This window comes from Lepidochelys kempii, chromosome 9 (assembly GCF_965140265.1).
Source record: "Lepidochelys kempii isolate rLepKem1 chromosome 9, rLepKem1.hap2, whole genome shotgun sequence".
Classification (NCBI taxonomy): domain Eukaryota; kingdom Metazoa; phylum Chordata; order Testudines; family Cheloniidae; genus Lepidochelys; species Lepidochelys kempii.
In genome coordinates, this window is record NC_133264.1 from 2,640,005 (window position 1) to 2,653,600 (window position 13,596).

General features: G+C 48.4%; 1 protein-coding gene across 1 annotated transcript in view; it reads left to right on the forward strand.

Moving 5' to 3' along the window:
- The window catches only part of MB21D2 (Mab-21 domain containing 2), an 82,723-nt gene that overhangs the window by 54,794 nt on the left and 14,333 nt on the right, over positions 1–13,596 (forward strand). The gene's annotated exons all lie outside the window — the stretch shown is intronic.

Sequence of the window (13,596 nt, forward strand, 5' to 3'; positions counted from 1 at the left end):
ATCCGATTTAGTGAGCTGTAACTCACGAAAGCTTATGCTCAAATAAATTTGTTAGCCTCTAAGGTGCCACAAGTCCTCCTTTTCTTTTTGTGGGACTTCAGACTCCCTCATTCCCCCCCATCCAAGGAATCGTACCTGTCTCTGTTGTGGAAAGAGACATTACAGGCCCTCGGAGAAAGTAGAGCTCCCTGTTTCAACGTGTGCTCAGCTAATGAATCTAATAAGAGCCTTGGGGATGTTTAAAGGAACTACAGCACATCCTGCTCCCCAAAGGGGGACAGGAAGCTCTCAATCGTAGGAGACTCCCTACCCTCCAGTGGCCGCTCCTAGACTTGCAAGCAGCCCTGGCTGCAGAGGTGATTGTGCTGCTCGTCACGTGAGGATTGCAGTACGCCAGACTCTGAGCAGCTTCTACAAGGTGGTACCATGGACCCCGCAGCTGTGCTTACCAAGGGTGGCTGCTCTGCACCCTGCTACACGCCCAGTGAGTCAGGCCTCTTGTGCACTTCGCTGGCCCACACAGTTGCCTTTACCAGATAAATCTGTGGGCATGGATGGGTGTCAGCTGTCCAGAGGGGGAGTGTCACGGGGAATTGGTTACTGGGTGCAGTGTGACTGACCTCAGGCAACCAGGAGTCCTGAGCTGGGCTCCAGAAATAAAAATACCTCCTGCGTTCTTTATTTCCTTCCTGCTCTCTGAGCTTTCAGGTCTCACTTATGTCGTGTTTTCAGCGTTTCTCTGGTGGTAGATGGAAGCTGAAATTTGCACATCATCACCTGACTCCAGGAGCTGGGACTTTTGAGCAAAGCACCAAAGACCATGAGACTTGCGAGAGTTGGCAACAGGCTGTGTGTGTGTGTTAAAGGTAGTCAGTGCACGTGCTCATTGGCAAAGGCATACCGTCTCCTAGGGCCAAATCCTGCAGCCCAAGAAAAGGATGTTGCATTTCTTCTGCTCAGGGGTGCAGGAGTCTGCACTCTTCAGAGCACAGCAATGTGGATGGTGGGAGAGGGGAGAGGAAGGACAAAGGTGGCTCTCTAGTTACAGGTGTGCCTTTTGTAAGACCTGACTCAAAACCCAGCCTGGAACGCTCCCACCAAACAGCCACTGTTGTTACAGGACAAACAATGCACCTGCTGCCAGACCTGGTCACTGGGGAGCACGAAACATGGCTCCACACCAGGATCTTGAAACCCATCTCTCATTGATGTGCTTTGAGATTCTGAAGCTTGTTCTCTTTCACTCAGCAGGTTCAGATGCATGCAGATCAAAGGTGATCAAGGGTGTGTGATACCTGGGAAAGAGAGAGCTGCTTGTTTTATAAGTAGTGAATGCAGAGCCGATGCTGGTTTGACTGTACTGAAGGCAGAAGAAATTTAAACTATATATATGATCTTTAAATAAACACTTTCACTTAAAGCTATTTGAAGCCCGAATTTTTCGCGTGCCCCTGGGAGCCTGGGATACAGTGGAATGTTACTTATGAAAAACTACTAAAGAGTAAAGATCAGATGGGAGAGGGAGGGTGCGATGCAGTGTAGGCTTGTCACGTGCCTAGATCTCATCCTGCAAACAGTCACACGTGATTTAACTGTCCATGTGAGGTAAGTGCAGTGAGATCAGTGGGGTGCGCATGAGCACACGTCTATGGCATCGGAGTCCTACTTCAGAGACTCCTCTATCCCTGAAGTTACTGAAATGAGTTGTGCTTGCATTTGCTGCAGCAGAAAGGATTGAACCTCCAGTCTAATGCACTGGCTATGTCCTTGGTACTGTGGGATTGTCTATGTGGACATGGTGGTGCACCGGAGGGAACTGCATGCTGGGTTTACTCAGAGGAAACTTCGGCACAGGTCTCTAGAGGTTCCAACGTGTTAGTCGTTCAGCTGGGTATGAGGCACAAAGACGTCATCTGACACTGTTGCCATCTCTGGTAATATTGGGTATTTTCCTTAAAGTCCCAGTTCCTGGCGTCCTGGAATTATGTGAGAATCTCAGTTTTCACTTTATCAAAAAAAAAAAAAAGGGGGGGGGGCAGCAAGTTTGCAGCCCTCATGGTTGCAGAGAAAAACTTGAAAATGTGACCCAAGCGCATCCTCAGGGCTCAGAAAGCAGCAGACAAATGGCAAGAACCCAACTTTTTTTTTGTTTTAATTTGGTAATTAAGCCAGTCTCGTGGTGTTCGGAGGACCCCCTCCTGAGGTGTGAACGCTGCGGGCAGGTGATGCTGGTTTTGACGGGAGCCAGCTGTGGCATGCTGGTCTCTGATTGAAGATGCACAGGGTGTGTCAGGCTCTCAGCCCGGATAAGAGCACCAAGCTTGTGGGGCAGCCTCTGTGGATTCAGGTCACCTTGGTCAAGCAGAAGTAGAAACAAACGCAAAGCTGACCGTTGCCTAAGCCATTAATACAGGAATGGGGCCCGCTAAAGCTGGGGTAACTTTAAATGCTGAGCATAGCAAGCATCCCAGGCAGGCGAAGGCCGGCTGTCTCCCAGCGTTCCTTGCTGGGCTTCCTGGTAATGTTAACTGTGTTCTCTTCCCCACTGCCCGCCTCCTCCGTTTCCTGCCTCGAGTGGTTTAAGCCAGTGCTTCTCAAGCTGTCTGAAGTGGAGGACCGGCAATTTTATTTTCTGATGTGCGCGCAGACTGGCAGCTGGTGGCTCGCGGACCGGCAGCGGTCTGCGGATCACCACTTTGAGTAGCACTGGTTTAAGCAATCTGAGCTCCTTCATTTGTTTCCACTTCTGCCTCTTCGTTGTGACTTGGATCTCGATGTTACCCAAGATCTCTGATCGGTGAGCCAAACTGCTGTGTGCTGCGAAGGTCTGGATTCCTAGCCCTGTGGCCAGAGAGTACGCAGCGGGCTCCTTTTCCCTTTCTGAGTGTGTTGCAGCTCCACAGTAGGAGACTGAAATGAGGAGCCTAGTCTGTAGCACGATTGTTATAGGCCTAAATCTACCTTGAGAAACCCTAAGAATCTGCTCCCGGACCTGTACGACCCCACTGGCTCACTGGCAGCTTCACCTGTGGCAGGGCTGCCAGTTTTGTCTCTGTTAACATCTGGTTTACTGTGGCCAGACGCTCTCTCCACCCTTGCAGGTTACCCTGTGGAACGCCTGTCTCCTGGCTCTGGGGACTTGTGCACGTACTCCAGATGCACAAAGCCAAGGCTGATGGTCCAACCTCTGATGGCTGATCTGGACACACACGCTCTCACTCACAACATGCAGAGCGTCCTGAGAACAGATCTTGCAACGGTCCCTTTGGCCCGCAGAGTACTGGCTCTGCCCCACCACAAGGTTAGGGGAGGGTTCCAGATGCCCTGCTACCTTCCTCCTTATCCTACAGGGCCACTACCATGGGGGGACAGGACATGGGCACAGGGACCCAACCCAGTTTAGCCTTGCTGTACCCATGCCACATTGCTCACAGTTGAGAGTCTACATTTCGAGTTCCTCTGAAGTCAGATTGGCAAGATTTTAATATAAATTCTTTAACTAAAATGCTAATCCTGGTTCCCAAATGCCTCATTAAATTAGATGCACTTTTAATTAGTTTTAGTTCAGAATCTCCCAAGTAATTGAAAGCTTTATAGACTGCATTCACACATTTACACCCTATTTTACAAGGATGCTGTCAATGTCTCTTTTAGTCGTCCCCCCCACACCCTCAAATTGTAGATTATCAATTCAGTGTAGAACCAATAAATTCCAAAATCCCTGCATTTTTCCTCCGATTTATAATCCAAGCCTATGTAATAAGTGACATCTTGCAGTAGTTCAACGGAAACAATGTTAAATCTCTCCTTTCTCTCTCATTATTAAAGCTGTTTGTTTACTTTGTCTGAAAAGGGTGAAATGCAACCAGACTGAAGTGAAAGTGACTGGTGGGTCTATTTCACTTCCTCAGTGTTTGCCTTGCAATCACTTCTATTTTAAAATAAACAAAATCACCTGCTTCCACTGAAACTTTGAGCTATTTCTCCTCCTAGGTTTTTTGTGAATGCTTGACTTTTATTTCTTAAACAACCTATACCCTAACTTTGGATCAAGTTTCACTTGCAATTGCCCCTGTAAAGGTGATGGTTTCTTTTCATAACTTAATATGCATTAGCAATAAATTCTTAACAATGCTGCTATAAACAAAGCCTGTTCTGTTCTCTAGCTCTGGTAAACCGTGCCAATTGCATGTTCACTGCTTGGATTTTATGATGCTATAAAGCACCATAAAGTGGCTACTAAATACTAAAATAAAACCAACACAAAAAGGACCTTGCAAAGGTGGTTTGGCCAAAATACCAGCCTTCCTTGATAGTTATTCCACACAGACATTCTTCACCGTCTCTTCTCATTGCCCTATTCGCGCGCCCCCCACCGCACCCCCACACACGGTGGTATGGCACTAGCTACGGCACTCTCATGCTGGGAGAAAACCCATAATGGCGCTGTGAGGACCTGACACTGTAGGTGTTTTTCGTCTCTACCTGCCATGATTTGGTGCAGCAGAACTGATTTAAAATGCTCCTTAACCCTCCAATAGGTGGGGATCTGTCCTAGCCTTGAACAGCTCCTAGAACTGTGATGCCACATCCTCCCTTGGCAAATGGCCGGTCGGTCAGTTATTCTGTTCTTGTAATTCTAATACATTGCCTTGGGGTTTCACCTGGATTTCCTTGCCATGGCCTCTAACTTCTGTTCTGGGTGATTCCTTTCTGGTGGGGGGAAGGGTGGGTGGCGAGAGAGAGAGATTTCTCCTTCCTTCCCCAGAGGTGCAATAGGAAAAACCTAAACCCCCTTGTTTTCAGCTCTTCTCCAGCCCCCTCCTCCCTTCCCCCCATCTGCTCTCTGCATCCTACAGTAAAACCAATGCGTTTGCTCCATCTGCTGATTGAAGAGGTAATTTCACAGTAAGGAAACTGCTGCCTTCTTGCTGTATCTTTCACAAGTGCTATGGGGATTGTTAGGGGTGGGCGAAGATTAAGAAAGGGCATGGATATTTCCCTTCCTTAAATCCTGGATTTTAAACTGTTTGGATAACAGGTATGAGATCAGCAACTGACTATGAAACTACATGTTTTGGATGCTTGTAAACTACCCATCAGCCTGGAATGACTTGCAAAACAACTGACAAGTTCTCACATCAGGTGCTTGGATGGATAGGGAATATAGGCGGTATACACACACACACGAGCTCTCTCGCTCTCTACTTTGTGATGTACCCCGAAGGCCAGTATGATCCCTCTTTCGACCCATCAGTGGGAGCACGCTCCAGGGGCTTTGGACCCCACCATCTTCCCCTTGGCAGTTCCTCTGAAGTCACCCCTCCCCTTCCCCTGTGATCCTTTTGGGAGGGGAGGGGGCTAGAGAAGGGCACGCTTGTGGCTGCAGAACTGGAGTGAAGCTTAGACATGGGTTCTAGTCTCAGTTCTTGGCGTGTCGGTTAGGTCGCTGGGTCTCATTTCCCCATCCACGGCACTTCTCTGCTGCTCAGGGTGTTGTGAGGACAGGCCCATTGAAGAGTTTTTGGTGACTAATGATTACACTGATGAGAAGCACAGAAAAGCCTGTGAATGGATAAATAAACAGGCTGCTGTGTTTTATTGTGCACTCTGGCTTTGTTCTCTCTGGTTTATGCTTTGGTCCTGCTGGTGGCGAGGCCGGCCTTGGAGAGCCGGTGCTTGCAGGGCCGTGGGTGCTGAAGGCACCTGTTCTGTTGAGAGTGTCTCTGCTTGGTGTCGGTGTGCCCCAACGCTCTCTGCGTGTGTGCAGAGCAGAAATGAAAGCCTGGGCGTGTACAGCCGCTGTCTGTCACAGCAGGATCTCTTCAGCTAGGCAGAGCGTGGCGCTCAGTACATGTCTTGTGTTTGCAAGCTCTTATTTGCACGTCTTTTATTTGTATCCACTAAAAAGCCAGGGCTTCGTTCTCTTCTCAACCCTTCCCCAAAGCAGCCATGATTGAATAAACAGGATTCTGGACACGATTTGTGCTTCCTCATTTTGATTTTTCTAATACCGTGCCCTTCTTAAGGGGCCAGTCTCCACGTTGGTGCTTCTGGCATACCCAGTTCTGTTGATTGAGGTGGTGAATTGGGGGGTCTGTGGTCTTCCTCCCCATGGCGTCCAGCTGTTGGCAGGGGACAGTGAAGTTGCTATTATCTGATGCCGTATATTCAGCAGAATGGCCTGCTGATAGTGTCCCTACTGAGGGACAGCTTCTGTGCTGGGGATGGTGAGTGCTGCAGAAACACAACCTCCGTAAGGGCACTTTCATCACAACAGCTATAAAAACTAGACCTAAAATGTTTGATTTCTTTGAGGTTCCTAATTTTGATTGTACCTGTGAAGATGATCTAGATCTGTCGTATACCTTAAGCCTTTTTCATCCGCCTTCTCCATTGTATGCTTCTTATGAGCAAAGCTTTAATTTGCATTTGTTTAGTTATTAACATAAATATAGAAACTATTGAGGTTGAATGTCTTGGAGCAATGTATAGTGAAAAAAGATGGTCTTGTGGCTAAGACAAATTAAACTAAATCAGCCAATCTGGCAACATTTGATGCTTTTTCTTGAAGCCCCAGCTTCTGGAGTCAGTGATAGCATGAGAATCTCAACTTTCTTTTTTATAAAAAAGTTTTTTAGCCCTCATATTTGCAGAGAAAAGCCTGAAAATGTGACCTGAGTGCACATTAAAGGTTGAAAAGCCAGAATCAAATGAAAAGACACCCCCTCCCCCCAAAAAGAAACCCTCATGATGTTTAAAACAATTGTCTGACTTTTTGGGGCCTGACTCTTTTGACCATATGCTGGCTTGGCAGTTCTGCAGCCTGAAACTCAGTGAGCTTGTGAAAAATTATCCCTGTCTCTCTGTGCTTTCCTGGCTTCACGTGGGAACTCTGAGGTATCCAGATTCTGTGAGAGAAGAGAGCGTGAACACAGTGTAACCAGCTGGCTCCAAACTCAAATGTACTGGCAATCTGGCAAGGCTTGCAGCTGGATTTCCTGACTAAATAACTTCTTAAAGAAGAATCCAAGATTGCAGAGGTTTAACAGAATCTCCTGCTTCTCTCGATGGTTGCACTGCTCTGGTCTCAAACTCGTGTTTTTTGCACAATCAGTACTACCACTGGAGGGGGCAGGGGAGGTCTGGATGCAAAAGGGAATGTGGGAACCAACAGGCTAAAACAAATTCATTCCAGGAATAATTTTTCCTGTGGGTATTTTTGATCTTTCCATCAATGAAGTTACTGGTATCTCACCAGCTCATCAAGGCAGTAGGTGTTCTCTAGCATGATGGTGTGAGCTTGTGCCCATTCTAGGCTTTGTTCTGGAATAGATCCAGAACGAAGAGATTAGACCTTACAGTGTATTGCAACCAGCCTGCGGCCGCCTTGTATCTCCACTTCCTGCTATGCCACACTTAGTGGAAAATGGTTGGTTGTGGGGTGGAGAATCCCCGCGAGCTGACAGCAGCATAGGCCCTGTGCCGCGCAGCTGAGCAATTCCAGCCACATACAACCAGCCCGTTCGTTATAGCGTGGAAGGGATGTGACCAGTGGAAAACAGAGAACCTGGGACGATCAGAGTGTGACCAGTGCCAGGATGTTACCGTAACAGCTGGCTAAGCGACTCCTGAGACCGTCTTTATGTTGTGGAAGTATTAAGCCTCTGGCTGCTCCACCCCACTCAGCGATATTGCCACCGTGTTGCAAGGCACCTGTCAATGAGGTGGAGGTAGCTGGAGCTGCAGCAGTTAGGTTCTCTGTTTTACTGACTCTCTAAATTGCTCTTGCTCCTCGGTCAAAGGTTAACGCTGCAGCTGTCAGGCCATTGTTCTCAGGGAGTGATGGACCGCTAGATGGAGCTAGTGAGCGTGATTCCCTCACTCTAGCTCCTGATAAATTGACATGGCACCTTCTGCCAAATCCTCTAACACAGGGATTCTCAGCCTTCTTCTTTCTGAGCCCCCCCGAGACATGCTATAAAAACTCCACTGCCCACCTGTGCACAATAACTGGTTTTCTGCATATCAAAGCCAGGGCCAGCGTTAGGGGGTTGCAAACAGGGCAATTATCTGGGGCCCCACACAACAGGGGCACCCACAAAACTACATTGCTCAGGCCTTGGCTTCAGCTCCTTGTGTCAGGGCTCAGGGCCCAGGGCTTCAGCCCCATGCGGTGGGGCTTCAGCCTTCTTCCCTGAGCCTCAAGTGAGTCTAATGCTGGTCCAGCCTGGTGGACTTCCTGAAATCTGCTTGGGGCCCCCGGTTGAGAACCACTGCTCACCTCAAGTGATCACTCTCGTCACAGTGTGTATGGTAACACCCATTGTTTCATGTTCTGTGTGTATATAAATCTCCCCACTGTATTTTCCACTGAATGCATCCAATGAAGTGAGCTGTAGCTCATGAAAGCTTATGCTCAAATAAATTGGTTAGTCTCTAAGGTGCCACAAGTACTCCTTTTCTTTTTGAGGATACAGACTAACACGGCTGATACTCTGAAACCTGTCACTGCTCTAACAGATGACAACGTTCATTTGCACTTAAGCTTCTAAGTGACTATAAATGCCGAGAGTGTGCCGATGGCAAAACCTATTAGATTATCCAAGCCATTGCTCTGCTCTTTAACCCGGGGAAGCAGGGCGGGTGTTCCCACAAGGTCACAGAACAGGCTTAGTTCATTGGCAGAAGTAGCAACAGCCCCACTTAGTATAACCTCAGTGCGATAAAACTGGAACAATTGCGTGTGAGGATGCATGAGACTTGCAGCCACTTCTCAGGGGCTGTCCCCAGGGTAGTAATAAGTTCAGGGTTGGGTGGGGGGAGAGGGGAATCCACTTAGATCCCCTCCAGTGGCTACATCTGTAATACTGTCTTAAGTGGAGCTGCACCATTTTCCACTAGCTGAGAGTTTGACCCATTCTTGTTTTCTTCCGTGGCTATGGAATATGCCCATATCCAATATGGGCTCAATGCACTCGGTGTACATCAGAGCTAAGGAGGGTATTTAACAGACCTGATTCTGTAAAAATGTGGCTCTTGCCATTCTCTGCTGTGCTAAATAACCTGAGCGCCCCTGTTTGCTCCGCTGGGGAAAGTTCCCCCTCTTCAGATCCTGGGGTTGCAGTCACAGTTGTGTTTATTTCTGCCTTGATGCTTTGTATAGGGGTGTGGAGCTCGCTACTGCCTTCTGACCCAGGACCCAGATCACCACCCTCCCTCCCCCCCCCCCCCCCCACGCCCACAACAAAAGTCTTGGGAGGAGATTTTTATTATTAGGAAATCTCTGCCACCCCAAAAGGTGCCCCTGGGTTGTCTGATCAGACAGGCCAAGGGGTCACCCGCGCACAAGGTGGATTCTAGAGGATCTGTGGGAGGCCAAGCCCATCCTCCAGGGATGCTCCATTTCCTCCTCCCCCATTGCTCTGTCCTCTGGAGGCCTTCCCCTAGCGTAGCTCCACTGGACCCCCGTCATGCTGTCTGGAGCGTGCTCACAATGGTGAGCACCAGCATCAGGGCAGACCCCCGAGACTGGCTGCATGTTCTACAATTCGATTTCACCAGCTCGGTAACCGATGTGAACACCTGAAGCAGTGTAACCATCTTACCAGACAGTCCCCTTGGGCACTCCAGTCTGTCGTGCCACCCAGGCAAACTGGACTTGGTGATGGTTGCTGTGCGCCAAAGGATCACAAAACGTTCAGGTTGCTCCCAGTCCCAAGAGACCAGTCACTTACCCCAGGTCAGTTTGTATTTCAGATCTCACACCAAAGACAACACAAATAGTCTTATAGTAAACTAAGAGTCTGTCTACACAGCAAAGAAAAAACCATGGCTGGCCCGTGCCAGCCAACTCAGGCTTGTAGGGCTGTTTTGTTGCTCTGTAGGATTCTGGGTTCAGGCTGAAGCCCATGCTCTAGGGTCCTCCCACCTTGCAGGACTCAGAAGACCTGAGGTCTGTTCTTGGCTCTGCCACTGGCCCACTCTGTGACCTCTGTCAAGTCACTGCACCTCTGTGCCTCAGTTTCCCATCTATAAAAGGGGGAAGAAAGACAACAAACTCATTTTACCCAGGTGTGGGTTTTTTCTATGCTGTGTAGACATGCCCTAGCTAAGGCTTTATTAACTAGGAAAAATAAATGAGTTATTTACAGGTTAAAGCAGACAAACATGTATACACAAATGAGTTACAAATGGTTCCAAAAGGTAACAGAGTTGCAGTAATCTGTTAGCTCTGAATGTCTTTTAGGGCTGTTTTGTAGCTCCAGCCCTGTGAAAGTCCAAACAGCCAAACTCTTCATGTCCGCTGTCTTTATTTCCTTCCAGAATTCAAGCTGATGGGACAAGCCCTTGCACATAGCCTGTGGAGGGGCAAGTAGCAAAGTCTTTGTATTGTGATTATTGCGCAATGGCTCATTTCATTCTGATAGCCCTTCCTGATGGGCAAGAGGCGATTCCTTTCATAGAGATTGTCAGGGTTCCCTCCCCACTCTGAACGCTAGGGTACAGACATGGGGACCCACATGAAAGACCCCCTTAAGCTTATTTCTACCAGCTTAGGTTAAAAACTTCACCAAGGCACAAATCTCTATTTGTCCTTGGACTGCGGTATGCTGCCACCACCAAGTGATTTAACAAAGAACCAGGGAAAAGGACCACTTGGAGTTCCTCTTCCCCCAGCAATCCCCCCAAGCCCTTACACCCCCTTTCCTGGGGAGGCTTGAGAATAATATCCTAACCAATTGGTTATAAAATGATCAAAGACCCAAACCCCTGGGTCTTGGAACAATGGAAAAATCAGTCAGGTTCTTAAAAGAAAAGTAAAAAAGGTAAAAATCATCCCTGTAAAATCAGGATGGAAAATACTGTACAGGGTATTCAGATTCAAAACACAGAGGATCCCCCTCTGGGCAAAACCTTAAAGTTACAGAAAACAGGAATAAACCTCCCCTCTTAACACAGGGGAAATTCACAAGAAAGACAGTAGATAAACTAATCCACCTTGCCTGGCTTACCTCTACTGGTTGCAGTATTGGAGACTTGGATTGGGATGGGTTGGAGAAGATGGATTTCTCTCTGGCCCTCTCTCAGTCCCACGTAAACAAAGAGCACAAACAAAAGCCTTCTTCCCCCACCCCCGCCCCCAAGATTTGAAAGTATCTTTTATCCCGTTGGTTCCTTTGGCCAGGTGCCAACCAGGCTATTTGAGCTTCTTAACCCCTTACAGGTAAGGAGGGATTTTAGGCTACCCTTATGGTTATGACAGGGATTTAGCATTTTAAATGAGGTTGTCTTGGTTGGTGAGTTACACTGTTCAGAGCAAATGTTTTACAGCTATAGCACAAACACTTCAGTATTGCCTTATGGCTCGGGATACCGGCATTGTAAGTAGGGTTAATACAGGCCTCAATTTACAAGCATTCCATGAAGTCTAAACACATTTCTTACGAGTCCACTAGCCATCTTAACCAGACTACCACACAGGTGAGCTGGGCTGTTTTCCAGCAGTGAATTTGTCAGTGCTTGGCTGAGGCCTAAAGCCATGGCAAGAGCTGTCACCTGGTCTGCCAGTGCTCCCCCCCTCCCGGATCTGCGGCTTCCCCTGTCCCCTGGGGGTAGATCTGTGAAGCAGCCCCAGCCTGCCGCCTACGTTAACTGTTCCTGTTTTCTGAGAAACTCTGTGGTGTTGAGAGAGGATATTCCAGTGTCGTCTCCTCCCCATTCCCAACACAGGCCCTTGGCCCCCCCATGGCAGCACTCCTGGAAGGTATTCAAGTCCCCTTTGCATGCGGGAACGATTTGTGTGTGGAGTACCCCTCTCAGTGTGGATCTAACGGGGTTGGTGGAAGGGCGAGCTGGTCCCTGGAGGTGGCTGCATGTTGAGGACCTGTGCTGGTCTGTCGAGCACGTTCAGCTGTTTAGGGAGAACCACATTTTGGGTGGATCTTAATCCCTTGCTTCCTCCTCCTCTATGCCTGCAGGTGCCTTGTGCCTATTTTGAACCAGTTGTCGAGCCAGTGTTCTAGCTGCATTCACTCAGTGGTGATGAGCACCATGGAAATGCCTGGAAACAATTTTAGAAACAGAATGCGTACCTAATATAAAGGTCAACACAGACTATTAAAGGGATCCTCACTGGGTCATCTTTTGAAGTAAAAGATTCTGCGCTGGGACCGTCAGAGATGTCGCAAATAGGAAGACGAGGAGGAAGAGAGACTTTTGTTGGAGGGAAATACTATGGGGGCATCTTTGTCCCTCCCACTCACGTTATAAGGAACCTGTTGCTTTCTCATAAATGCCATTCCCGCTCTCACAGGCCTCTCCTGTCTGAGGGGGGTAATCTGGGATTCTTATCACACGCAGTGGCTCTCAGATGTCCCATAGTATACAGCCCAGTAGACTTAACCGTAGGATAATGGAGGGTATGAGAATGGTTTGGTTGCATGTGAGCTGCTGGTTTCATGCTTGAGCAGTTGTTGCAGGGTTATCAGAAACTGGACACTAAATACTGAAGGATGTGATCAGGTCTCCCTCTGTTGATTATTGGTTCCATATACAGATGGTGGTGTGGGGGAAGAGGGAGTATAGCAAGTCTTAGGGCTCGTCTACACTAGAAAGTCAGGTTGACTCAGGTACTTTGGTCTGGGATGTGAATGATCCACACGCCTGAGCGACGTAGTTGGGCCGACCCAAGCCCCAGTGTAGACCGCGCTCGGGTGATGGAAGAGTTCTTCTAGCTACCGCCTCTTGGGGAAGTGGATTTACTACCACGATTGGAAAAAACTCCTCCCCTGCTGTAGCGAGTGTCTACACTGCAGCTGAGCCGCTGTCGCGTTTCTAGTGCAGACAAAGTTATTCTTGCCAAATGGTTTATGGGAGATTTTGTGAGGGAAGGACCCAGATCCTTGTGTTGCCCAGTAGCCGGGAAGTATCGTTTTAGAACAGGAACGTATCTATGGTGGGCATGGCAAGCCCAAGTTTCTAGGAGGAGTTTACCCTGTCTGTAAGTAATTGTGATGGGTTCCCCCACCCTGGGGTGCCACCTGGAACGTGGGTACCACTGAGCCCTCTGACTCCCCAGCCTGGGCTCCCTCTCCCCCAAGCTGTAGACCCTCTCCCGGCCTACACTTCCACCAGCATTCACACAGGGAGGGACACAGCCAGCTGTAGTTACATGCAGGCTGACCAGCCACTGCATGAATCAACAATAGAGAGGCTACAGCCAGGATAATCCCCAACCCCGCAGGCACACACCCAGAGTAAGCCCATTTGAAATACAGATCCCTAGTCAATATTTATAGCTTCAGATACAAAAGTGATACATGCATACAGCAAATCATCACTTTTCCAATGAGACCTCACAGGGCCTGCCTTGTACAAAATGTGTCACAATTATGCCACAATCGTAATAATATTACTGTGAAGAATATGGGAGGCAGTGTGTCAGTGGTCTCCATAGAGAACAGCCAGACTCGGGTACGGAAGTGAAATATCATGGCTGGGTCACTGGAGACAAAAATTATGTGCTAACTATCCATGTACAGGCCCAGCAGCAGCAAAACAAGGTCTAGTTCTTATATAGGCATTTTCATCAGT